Source organism: Heliconius melpomene, unplaced genomic scaffold (genome assembly GCF_056956725.1).
Source record: "Heliconius melpomene rosina isolate 202511_hmr_F unplaced genomic scaffold, ASM5695672v1 ptg000031l, whole genome shotgun sequence".
Classification (NCBI taxonomy): Eukaryota; Metazoa; Arthropoda; class Insecta; order Lepidoptera; family Nymphalidae; genus Heliconius; species Heliconius melpomene.
In genome coordinates, this window is record NW_028181865.1 from 385,670 (window position 1) to 399,751 (window position 14,082).

Consider the following 14,082-nt stretch of genomic DNA (forward strand, 5'->3'; position numbering starts at 1 on the left):
ATTTACCCTGAGTTCCCCACAAGACAAAGTCTTACAGAAATAAAACATTTAGATAGGTACCTACAACAATACACATAAAATAGATATTTATACTAATATAATAAAGCGTAAGAGTTTATTTGGTTGAACGCGCTAATCTAACAACCTACAGGTACGAAATGAAAAATTATTTTTGCGTTGGATCGTCAATCTATGAAAGAAGACAATAAGTTACATTAAGCAATAAAAATATCCAAAAAATTAAAGAACATTCTTTTTAACTATAAGTTAGCTTTAAGTTACATGTAAACATTTATTACAACGCAAGCATAATTTATTTTATTAAATAAATAAATGTCTTCTTTATCAAATAAATATAGTTCAAGCGGGTGTAGCCGCGGGTGTGTCACTAGTGCAACATGTAGGGAAAAATATTTCAAGCCCATACGTAAAAAAAATATCAAGTTACGTCAACGGTTTAGTTAGACGTAGGATTTTTTTTTCAGGAGAGCTACGTGATACTTATATGGATGAAGATGAAAATATACAATCTAACACTAAGCCTACCAGTAGCGGTCAAATTGACCGTTTTCAAACTTTTTGTCCAATTTACAGTTTTAATGTTATAATATTGTTATCAAACTATATGATAATTCTTAGAATATGCATATAATATTTTCTTCACTCTTTACTTTAAGGTTTTTTTTTCTTTTTCCAAAAAAAAAATTGTTATGTGGCCTACCTACCGCGGTCGGTCAATATGACCGGTGGGAAAAACTGTTGTAAAGTTATTTCAAAGTAATTTTTTTACGATTATCTCAGAGTCGCTTAGAGTTGAAAAGAGTAGATAACAATAGTATTGATTACAATCTCAAGTAGTGCACTTCTAAACAGAATTTTTGCAATTTTTTTACCATTATTTATTTAAAGAAGAGAAGCTAAAGTATCGTTTGTAGATATTTACCCTAAAAATGTCAAAGCATTTGAAAATTACAAATTACCTAAAAAATATAACGGACATAGAAGAATTTTCAGAACATGATAAACAAGAAACTTCTGTAATTGAAAAAAACATGGAAATAGACCAAGAACTATTTACAAGTGAATTAGAATCAGAAAGCGATAGTGAAGAGGAGAATATTATAAATAAGTTCAGGGCAGAAAAAAAAGAGGGTTTTATTGTCATCCGAAAGTGAAATAGATTTAGAGGATCAACGCATCAAAACTGCTGCTGATGGAACAGTCTGGGAAGAAATAGACGGAAGACCCAATCTTGGCCGGTTACCAGCGCATAATATTTTTAGGGATATGTCAGGACCAACAGGATACGCTAAACGACATATAATGAAAGGACAAATGAAGACGGCATTTAGTCTTATCATTGATCAGCACATAATATGTCATATTATAAAATTTACAGAAGAAGCATTTAAGGTGTTGGGGATTGGTTTTCAATGAACGTGTCTGCCATTTGGTTTGAAGACTTCAGAGAATATTAACTAGTATTATTAGGAAGCATTTCAACAATTTTACAGTAAATTTCATCGATGATATTTTAGTATTTTCTCAGACATTCACTGAACACATGAAACATGAACACATGAAACATGAAGCAAATATCATTACTGTTGGAAGCAATCTCAAAAGAAGGGTTTAGATTAAAATTCTCCAAATTTAAGTACATACAGGACTCTGTAAAGTACTTGGGTCACATCATAACAAATAATACAGTTACTCCACTTAAGGATAATTTAATAGCCATACAATATTTGTAAAGAAATATTATTATCGATGACTAAAATAAAGGTCATATCTTCAGATGGATCAAAAATTTTGAGAGCACTTATCGATCAAGGTTCTCAAATCTCTCTAATTTCCGAAAACGCTGCACAAAGGTTAGGCTTAAAGAGATCACAGTGGCGTAAGGGCGTAATTTTCAAAGTAGGTGAAAAAGAAAACAATTGTAAAGAGATGCTCAATATCAGTTGTTCAATATACAATAGTTTTTCTTTTGATACTGAAGGTTATATTATGAATAATTTAATTAAAAATTTGACGAATAGAAGTTTCATAAAGTCAACGTGGACGCATCTAGAGCACATTCATCTAGCGGATCCAGAATTCCATATTAGCAGCCCAGTAGACCTTTTATTAGGGACCGATATTTATTCAACAATAGTTTTGGCAGGTATTATAAAAAAAACAACAGCGCAAACCAACCAATAGCTCAGCAAACTCAGTTGGTTTGGATCTTATGTGGGAATGCTCATTTTTTTATTGCAACGTCGTTATAACTAACATTGACGACATATAAAAATTTTGGGAAATAGAGGATATTTCCGACGTATCAAATATGTCTTCAGAAGATCTTGAATGTGTAAATAAATATAAATCAACAACGAAACGATTAAAAAGTGGTCGATATGAAGTTCGGCTGCCCTTGAAACCCGAAATTCAGAAGAATTTAGGTTCATCAAAGCAAGTAGCTATAGCACAATTTAAAAATTTAGAGCGTAAATTTGATGAAAATAAGAAATATGCAGAGGATTATAAGCTATTTATAAACGAATATATTAATTTAAAACACATGGTATTGTGTATAGAAAACAATAGTAATACGATATCGGAGTGTTACTTGCCACATCACGGTGTGGAGCGAGTGGAATCTATCACTACGAAACTACGTGTAGTCTTTAACGCCTCAGCGAAAACTTCGAACGGAAGTAACTTAAATGATTGTATGTACCGTGTTCAAGACCAAATAATAGTTTTAAAATAATAGTTTTTAAATTTAAATAATTAACTTTATTGCAGATTATAATTAACATATTATAATTTAAGTAGCAACATTTTATTTGTAAGTTGTTAATAATCTGTCACTGTTGACGTTTGGTTTGTCAATCTCTTCTGATTAAATCTGTAATAAAGGAAGCGCAGCTCTTATCACCCTTGCAAGTAAATTAATTTCCATCCTTCTGAATCCTGTTTATACATGGTCCATCTCGAGCCGGATGGTAAGGACACCGTCTGGGATTAACGAAAATCAGTTAAATTAAAAGGATTTCAAGAATATTTAATGAAATATTTGTCAACGTGTGCAGAGGTTAAGTAAGCACACGAGATATCATATCACGATTTGAAGTATTCATGATTCAAATCGATCTGGATGTTGAGAACACCATCTGAAATAGAAGAAATAAGGAAAATCTATTAAATTAAAGGATTTCAAGAATATTTAAGGAAATATTTGTCAACGTGTGCAGAGGTCAAGTAAGGTCACGGGGTATCATATCACGATTTGAAGAAGTATTCTTTAGATATTTATTATTAAGTGTTTCTCTTAATACTACCCATCACTCGCAAGGTATTTAATTAAATTAAATGCTGTATCAGGTTAGTAAAATTAAATAGTTAATTTTACACGTGTCATAAACACGATTTTGTTCATGTAACTAGGTAATTGGTAAAGTTTAGTCATTTTTGAGTAAGATTTGAGAAATATATTATAAATGCTGTAATTTTTATAAATTTAATACACTCAAATCTATTAATATTCACTCAAGTAAGACATTAATTTATTAATATAGTTTACTGGTCACATTAGTTCATTGAACTTTCATTCTTTTGGTTTAACAGCATTCATTAACAAACATTGTTACTTTTAATTTAATTAACAAAGTCAGATCATTAAAATACTAGTCAAAGGTTTATAATTTGTACTTACATGTTTTACTGTGCCCTTTTTTTTGGGCAATAATTCCCCTATGTCTCGATTTTGCACTATTGTTAACGAAAGGACCGCTTTGGATCCTTTCGGTGACTTTTTCTTTAAATATCGCCGAAACGTAACACACTGTAGTATTTAATATTTTATTTACTGATGTTTAAGTAACTTAACCTCAATTTTAAATTTAAATTTTTTGTGTATATTATTGTGTAGAATAATTAGGTACATGGCTATACAGTTACATTAATGCATGTGGTATTCACCTTAAAAGGTATGGTAGGTATGCATTTAGCTGTAATAATTTAAATATAAGAAACTTACTGTATGATTAATTTAATGTTATTACCACTGGTGGATCTTAATAAATAAATAAAAAAAAAACTGTAACGTACGGAACTAAAGGAGAGGCTTTCTTAGCACTTATGACATTAAGGCAACTCGCCGACGATGAAAGGCATAATTTAAGAAAATGATTTTTTTGTCGACGATCTAATTAGCGGAGCATATAGTATTCAGCAGGGTCAAGAGCTAGTAAAAAAATTGGACATGCTTTTAAAAACATAAAACATACTTAGATTTATGTTTAGGAAATGGAGGTCAAAGCGGAATTATAATCATAATCAGAATCATGCGGAATTGTAATCATAATCATAATTTATTGGTAATAACAAATACAAGTCAAGCAAACAAAATACATCATACATTAAAAGAACAAGTCATTTCATAATACATAATATTCGCAAAGAAGAAGCGCTCTTGCTTTTTTGTTCGCGTACTTCTAATACTTTTAAAAGAATCTCTCGAACCAGGGACCATTATTAAGCCATAATTAATATTGACGAGGAATGTTAGCTTAGCACGGTATCAAATACATTTAATTTTAAAATAGAAAATACTAAGACTTTAGGCTTATATTGGAATTTGCAACAAGCTAGCTTTTCATTTAACAGAAAAATCACAATCAAAGCCTACTAAACGAATTTTTCTTTCGGAAATATTAAAAATTTTCGATCCGTTAGGCTGGATACTGTGCTTCTGTGCTCCTGGCATACCCACTTTGGCAGTAGACTAGACTAGTAGTGTTCCTATAATCCTATAATCCTGCTAACTATAATACCCCATATTTCATATGAAAACAGCTGCAAGAGTTGGAGTGGAAGAACATTAATAAAATTTAAATCGTCGCCAAATTTTATAAAAATGAAAAAGTATGTACGGTCCAAAATAGGTAACGAGGTAGTGTATGCTGCGACTTTGAGAGCCGCGCCCGAACCACAGTCACATAAACTTAACCCTTCTGGGGTAAATTTACTCCTATCCCGGGGGCTGTTATATACTAGCCATGTATGTAATAACCCTTACTCCTGTAATTCCGTATTTCCCTGTCAGCATCTTTTGCGAGTCTCTCAGATTGAGAGACGTATTAAAGTCAGTCTGGATCTAACGACTCACGACGCGTTCCACGATTGTTCAAAAGTACGAATAAAACAAGACATTAGTGACCCGACCCGAGTCTATAGGTTCGCGCACAAGTACGATAACTCACAACTGGTGGGAGTGTACACGTTCTGTCACAAGTACCATAACTCCGTGTGCACTTATGCTAACTGTAAATATGTGCATGCCTCGGTGTTTGAAGAGAGGAACTTCTACAGGACAGGGATATTGCCGCCACATTCTCTGGCACATCATAAGGTGAACGTGCTGCAGCTTCTACCGCCGCCGCCTCAACCGCCACCTGAGGAGCATTCTAAGGAGTATATTATACCATCTATGTCATTTTCCAACCCTCCGCCACCATTACCTAATAACATCGACATAAATAAATCGATACAAAATTGTCTTCCGATGGATGCCTCGGGATCGGAGGAGCTTCGAACTACACTTACCCAGAAGCTCAATGTCTCCGAAGCGGCCATGGACAGCTATATAATACTTGGGACCGCGCGACATCGATGTCACATACCACCAACACGAGGCTAAGAGGTGCAAGAATTGCGATCTTACGGAGTTCAAATTACAGTACAACGAGGACAAAGTGGAAAAAATGCTGCAATCTAGACAAGAGCTAGAGAAGAGCAAAATCGTGTTAGAAAAGAAGAGTGAGAAGATGTATTCCATCATCATGGCGTTACTTACACCAACGCTAGTGTATTTCATTGTTGCAGTAGTAAGGGAAATGTAAGTAGTGCGTTCCTATTATTGATTGACGATCATATTTTGGAAAATATACGAATTTGTACAGAGTTAGAAGGCTCTCGAGTTTCGGGGAAATCCTGGACAATTACGCAAGAAAAATTGAAGGCATTTCTTGCAATATTGTATGCACGTGGGGCATACGAAGGAAATACTTTGAGACTCCAATATTAGTGGAACAACAAGTGGGGACCATCATTTTTTTCTAGCACTATGAGTAGACGAGATTTTACTGATATTTTACAAAAGAAATGAGAGGAGTCAACGTTTGCAAACAGACAAGTTCGCTTTAGTCCCAGCAGTTTGGGATAAATTTATTGAAAACAGTCAAAATTGCTTCAAACCGGGAGCTTACATTACCGTAGATGAGCACCTTTTTCCGACGAAGGCTAGATACAGATTTACTCAGTATATGCCAAACAAACCCCAAAAATTTGGCATCAAATTTTGGCTGGCCTCTGATGTAAAAACAAAATACGTGGTAAATGGCTTTCCATATTTAGGAAAAGACGAGACTCGAAACTCGTTTTCTTACAGAAGTCGGTTAAAAAAGACGAATCTACCAATATTAATACAAAAAGGAAGGGTAAAGGTAAAAAGTCGAAATTGAATGCAAATCATAATTATTATAAAGAGAATGATGTGCCAAAAAATGAAAATCACTTGAAGATGTAATTGCAAGTTTGCACAACGTTAGTACAAGTTCTTTCGATATAGCTACTCTGCCGCTATTTTTTGAGGATGATCTAAGTGGTATTGGGGACATTGAATCAGTTGTTATGAACAATGAACATTTCATAGAAAACCAGAAAGAAGGTCAACAGAAAAAAACTGAAGTTATTTTACGTTCTACTCAGCAATTATGATTTGAAGAATATATTGTCTACAGGAAATAAACAATCAACGTCTACTAATCAAACAACTGTATGTACAACTGGCCGTTCTAGACGTCCCATTATTTATAAAAATGACGAGGATATTTTGAGGGATTTAATGTGAATTAACTATTAATTATTATTAATATTAAGAATTATGGATTATAAATTATTAATTTTCAATTATCTGTGTAAACAAAAGTCAAAACGTCACTGGCGGAAGTTAAGTCGCGTTATGTTTACCTTGAATTTTGAGTGATATGTAAGTGTTTTAAATTATTTAGATGTTGTTTAATATTAATTTTATCATTAATCAAATTTCTAAAATTGTGTTAAATTTTACATGTGATTACTGAGCATTTTATTTAAATGTAAAATTGTTATGCGCCAGTATTTAAGCGTACTATCAAAATAGATTCTTTCAAGATTGGAAACAAACAAATATTAAGTTTTTAATTTTACTTATGATGAAAATATTACTGGTAATAAAATGAAAAGTACTATCCTAGTTCAATATCATTTTGTTTTCAATTTTGAATAAAGTTTTGTGAATGGTTCTTTTACCATGCATTATTTCAAAATAATTTTTAGAACTTTTTTTAATTGTCACGGATTTTGTGACGATGGATTACTTCGAATAAATTAAAGTTGTTTTGTCACCGTACTGTTGTACCAGTCTTGATCACTTTGAGAATAATTAACAAAAACGAACTAAAATAATAATAGAAAAATAATTATACAAAGATTTTATAATTTTGAAGTCGGTGTCAAGCTAATGCTACAACACCCTTACTACAATATCGAATTACAAAGCCTGTTTGTTTTACTTCTACCGCCGCCGCGCCGCGCCGCGTATAGACGGAAGCCTAACGCTAAAGGATTGCCGAGACGTAGCAAGCGTATAAACGCCGTATCATAAAAACAAAACTACCTTCCGGAAGATTTATCATCAAAAGCATTTTTTCAATTCACCTACATAATATGATGTTTTAATACAGTGAGAGAAGGTGACAAGATAAGACAAGACTCGAATCTCAACTCAAATTTAAAGATAATTAAGTATTTAATTATAATAAAACGTAATAAAGATGCCGCGTCCATACGAAGATATATCATCACGTGATGATAAACATTTTATATGGCTTTATATACGAGTACCTACTAGGTTAGGACACGTGTAATTAGGATTATTCATTGATTTATTCAGAATAATATTTTAATATATAGTAAAACGTATATGTAATATATTTAAAAATCAGATTCACGCGATATACAGCAGGGTAGGCAAATGGAACCTAGCGTTAAGACACTCAGTTCCTCATGAATATATTTAAATTATTTAAAAACGAACAAAGGTTTCTTTCCTAGATTATATAAACGCCTCTACAAATATGTACATTTATTTATATATAAAATTTATGCAACGCATTGTATGGTTTGCTTTGTACTTATACAGTTTGTTAGCGGTAGTATTCATTATGAGTTTATAGTAAAAATGTGAATATGATTAATTAGCATGAAACGAAATGTGTAAGTTGTGTATTTAAATAAGGAGAAGTTGTTATGATGTTATTATGACTGAAGATAAAAATATAAATGAAGTACATACTTTTATTAATATATAATTATAAAATAAATATTGTCAATATGATTTAGTAATTTGACTTCAATTAAATATTTTTGATAGTGATTGTACATTATATTGTTAAAACTATAGGAAGTTACTATGATATGTTATAAATGATGGCAGCACTGAAACTATCTTTATTGTGAAAAAAAAAATAAAAATAGTTTAAACCCTCTAGAATTAGAAAAAAAGGTACCGTGCGAAAAAAAATTTTTTTTCCTTAGGAAATAAAGGTCGCCGCCAAGAGCGACAAAACTTACTCCGAAACGACTACCTGCGGCAAACATAATGGGCCATATGGCACCATAGCCCCCTCCGCCCTATTGTACTATTGTAACCCTATTGTAACCGCCTGTATTGTTGTACCACGTGTCTTTTCGACCCTTTTGAGCATTATGAGCATAAAATTCCGTTAGTTTTGCGACAGCAAGCGCACAGTAAAGAGCGATTGATTGTTCATAAGCGACGATTTTTGCGTGTTTTCCGTGGTTTTTTTACGATTTCACTGTAAAATTTACGAACGCGTTAGTTGAAATGAGTGCTCGAGTGTATCGTGGAACAAAAGGTACGAAAACCTAAAAAAAAAGAAATAAAAATATAAAGATGTAAATTAAAATTTCACTGACTCTAGGATGTGTTTCACTATCACTGAAAACACTTTGCTTTAGTACCGCTGACATATATTTTACTTCATCCAAATTGATTCCTCTCATATTGAGTACGCGTGTACTGGATAATACAGGGGCTCTAGCCATAGGCAGCAATGGCAAAACTAAATCTTGCTTGGTTCCCACAGGATCACTCTCTATGAGGTTGACATGACTACGAATCTTTATATTCTTTACCTCAACATTACATGGTTCGTCTAAGGTCATAACATAAGTCCCAATAATAGAATACTTATTGACATCCCCATTACAGGTTTGAGTTAGGGTGTTTCTAAATTTTGAAAATAGTATCCAACTTGTAGATGTGATTCTTTGGACCCTTATATTCTCTATGTCAATCTCTCTTTGCTCACATTGTGTTAAGTTATCTTCGAATTTTAAGAGCTGCTCGATACAAGTTATCTCAGGATAAAGGGTTTGATGATCTTCGTTACACAAGAATTGTTCTCCAGCAGCAAGTGACCGGCATGGTTTTAGGATCGGTAAGTATTTCGTACCCTTTGCCAAGAGGTAGGGATATTTAGGGATAATGGAAAATGTTTTATTTTCTGATTTACGAAAAATAGGTAAGGAATATAATTTATAATAATTATAAGTAATGTTATCTGTAATTGGAATCTCCATTATAAACGTAATCTGGTTTTGCTTAATATATGATTTAATATTGATTGTTTCCTCTAATTTTACCAAATTTTCCGCACTCGGCGTATATAATAAATTTTCAGTTTGAGATATTAAAACTAAATGTTGTAATAGTTCAGTAGAATTAATAATACTTTGATGTAATATGGATATTTTACTGAAAGCTAATGCAGTCTCTATTTCTCCTAGCTTAATGAATATAGTACGAAAGTTACTTACGAACAAATTAAAAAGACTTACTATATATGTAGTATACACTAAATGATTATCCTTAGAAACTAACTCCTTGATCATAGATTCAACAATTTTCAAACGCTCATTTAATACAAAAGAATTTTGATTCAAAACTTCAGTAGTATTTATAAAACTATCAAGCATTTTAGATATTAAAGTAAATTTGTTCCTCTTTGTAGTTTGATCCTTTGCGAGCTGAGAAATGATTTTTTCATATCTTACAGCATCATTATAGTCTAAATTCCCAGTAATAATTTTAATAAGAGAACCCAATGGATTGAAAAGGCCTCTCTTGAAACGTTTTTGTGGAACTAGCTGTTCATATTTCTGTACGGTGATGTCGCGAATATATTCAACGTGAAATCTTGCAACTTGGAAATCACGTAAGTAAGAAATATTTTTATTAATTAAATTGTTAAATTCATTGTATTTATTTATAACAAAGTTTAAATCATCATATATTTTATTTAAATTTAAAACCTTAATTATAGTCCAGTAATCTGTTTGAAGATACGCCTGACCTTCTTTTACAGGATACACACCTGGATTATTTTCAAGAGATTGCAGATGAAGGGCCAGCACAGAACCCATTATCATCAGTATCAGCAAACACCACCTGCGGAGGGCGTTTTATATTTTTAACGGGAACTTTAGATTTTCTTTGACCAATTTGTATCGGTATAACATTATTTAAATCCTTTCCTATAATTTTGGCCTTATGATATCGCGGTTTATCCTTGCTTTTCCGTTTATTAACGTCCTTTGTAAATATAATTTTTCCTAATGGAAGATCTATTTCATCTTCACCACCTCTACTTTCCTTTACCTTCTGCTTAATTTCAATCATTTTTTCGGCTAAGTGTTTATATAATACTTTTAAACGTTTTGCATGATCTTTAACCAATTGCTGTATGTATTGCTTCTCTAAATCTATATCAAATAAACTACTTGAATCCGTATGACCAAATACTACTTCGAAAGGGGTTAGACCTGTGACAGAATGGATAGAACTATTATAGGCAATAATGGAATACATCATCACTGATGCTGCATCCGTGCATTTCTCTTCGTATTTCGCGCATCTATAAATTTCATTAATAGTAGAATGTAAACGCTCAATCAATCCCATCGAATTAGAGTTGTTAGGGGAGCCGATATGGATTTCGATTTTATGTAAACTCAAAAATTCTTTCATTAATTCATTATTAAATTCGCTACCAGGATCGGAACTAATCTTTTTAGGGGTACCATAAAATGAAAAATATTTCATAAGTGCACGAACTACTTCCGCGGTTGATCTATTATCTATTGAAATGGCTTGACCCAATTTACTAAATGCATCTATAATAGTCAAATAGTAATTTCCTTCTATCTGAAAAAGATCAATGAATAATTCTTGAAACGGGGCGTCTTGTGTTTGAGTCAACTGTAAAACAGGTTTAAAAGGTTTTCTATCGTATTTCATTTTACAGCATGTTTCACAAGCGTTAATAATGGCTGAAATGGTTTCTTGCATATTGTGCCAAAAATAATTCCTACGTATACTTGCTAGAGTTTCCTTAATACCGCGGTGACATGTTTTACCTTGGTGATGTTTTAATACGATAGCTTTTTGTTCTTTTTCATTTTCTATAAAAATGACTCGCTCTGTACATTCGAATAATAGAACGGTATCCTTCCTAAATAATTCTATGACAATACTAGTAAACTGTTTCCGATGTTCATTATTTTCAAAATAAATGAAATACTTGGTTTTTGGTTTAATATACTCCTTTAAAAATTGTTTAACTAAATCTCTATTATAAGTGGGTAAAAATACTTCTAACACCTTTTGCTTTTCACGTGAAAGATCGCGAACTTGTATATCATTCTTAAACCATGTATATACTAGAATTTGATTAGGCTTTGTGTCTATTGCTTCGTGCAATATTGGTATACCTGACGATTCTACGATATTAGCCGAATGAACTGTGTCTGTTTTGGATGTTTCAGACGGTGACCTAACCGGATAGTCACATGTCCTAGGTGAACTCGGCACTGATAAAGTTTCGGAATCGGAAAGGGTTATAGGTTTTTCCCTAGAACTACATTCTGATATAGACATTGTACTCGAGTCATTGCGTTGCCGTAGCCCTTTCTCTTTCTTATCAAAATTTACTATCATAGAGTCTTTTTCATCGTCTGAATGTGTGGCATTTACTCTAATTCTTGACAAAGCGTCCGCATTTAAATTTTGGTTTCCCTTTTTATAAACTATTTCGTAATCGTAGTCCTGAAGTCGAAGGCGCCAACGAGTAAGTTTACTACTTGTATCTTTTTGTGAGTTCAGCCATGATCAAGGCTTATGATCGGTGTATATCATGAATTTCTTACCGTAAAGATATGGCCTAAAATGTTTTATAGCCCAAACAATAGCAAGACATTCGCGTTCTATTGTACTATATCGAGATTCCGTGTCACTTAAGGTACGACTAGCATACGCGATTGGTTTATCGCTACCAATGGGACCCTGGGATAGAACTGCTCCTAACGCGACATTAGAAGCATCAGTAGTCAAAATAAAAGTTTTATCAAAATCAGGATACTGCAAGAGGGGTGCATTTGTTAAAAGTTCCTTACATTTGTTGAATGCATCCATATAATTTTTATCTAAGACAATTTTATTTCGTTTTTTTAAGCAAGACGTTAATGGTTTTGTAACATGAGCAAAATCTTTAATGAACCGCCTATAATATCCAATGAGACCTAAAAACGATTTTATTTCAGTTGTCGTCTTGGGTATTGGGTAATTTAATACGGCAGTAATTTTATCGTCATTTGGTTTAAGACCGTCTTTTGTTATTGTATGTCCAAGGTAAATTACTTCTTTTCGTAGAAATTCCGATTTATCTAGTTGGATTTTTAAATTCGTCTGTCTAAGTCGGTCAAAAATGGTTCTTAATTTTTGAATATGTTCATCTAGGCTAGCTGAAAATATAATGACATCATCTAAATAGACCATACAATGTATTCCCTGTAACCCTCTTAATATACTATCCATAGCCCTTTGGAATGTTGCTGGGGCTGTTTTTAAGCCAAACGGCATTCTAAGGAATTCATAATGGCCATGTTGCGTGCTAAAAGCCGTTTTCTTTATGTCTTGCTCGTCTACCTCTATCTGATGGTAACCGCTTGCCAAGTCAAGCGTAGTGAAGTATAAGCTTTTGCCAAGTTTGTCCAGTAGGTCAGTAATATTAGGTAGTGGGTAACGATCGTCAACAGTCACTTCATTAAGACGTCGATAATCGACTACCATACGCCATTTTACTAAACCTGATGCATCACGCTTTTTGGGAACTAAATGAACAGGTGCATTCCACGGGGAATGTGATTCTCTTATTACATTATCTTGGAGTAATTTTTCAACTTGTCTATTAATTTCGTCTGCTTGCGCAGGAGCTTGCCTATATGGTCTTATAAAAATAGGATCTTCACTCTTAGTACGGATTTTATGTTTAACTTCGTTGGTAAAACTTAAGGGTAGTTCATCACAATAAAATATATCCCTATATTCGTGACATAATTCTAGTATTCTAGTACGTTCAGTTTCGTTAGTGTGGTCTAATCTAAGTTTTTTTAAATTTTGTTTCAATATTTCGTCGGTGTCAGTCATTGTTTCGTTATTATTTTGTATGAAGTTACATTCTGAAATATTAATACTCGATGTTTTAAACGCTTTGCTAATAGTCAAAGTCATAGGTTTATCTAAAGTGTTTTGAATTATTGTTGATGCATATCCATTAATACAATTTACTAATGCAGAAGGCATTCGTATACCAGGAGTAAACTCTTTAAATTCAATTACTGCTTCTCCCGTGTGTAAATCAGTAGGAATCTTTACTCGTTGTTCACACCGAGGTTGTAAATGAACGAGATAATTCAAATTATTAATTATAGGAATGTCAGTGGTCTTAGTTCTCAGTAATAAATGTTTGAGGTCAATAATTGCGTCCAATTGTTTAAGTAAATCGTTTCCAATAAGTCCGTCATAGCGTTCATCTACATCATATAAATGAAATTTATGATAATCTGTAGTATTAAAAGTCGGAAATAAGGGAATTTCAATAATTTCTTTGTGTAGGCTAGAAGCATGTG

At 32.7% G+C, this 14,082-nt stretch overlaps 1 pseudogene; it reads left to right on the forward strand.

The window, feature by feature from the left end:
* Nucleotides 1-4,906: 4,906 nt before the first annotated feature.
* On the forward strand, nucleotides 4,907-7,128 carry LOC146526500 (uncharacterized; annotated as a pseudogene).
* Nucleotides 7,129-14,082: the final 6,954 nt, after the last annotated feature.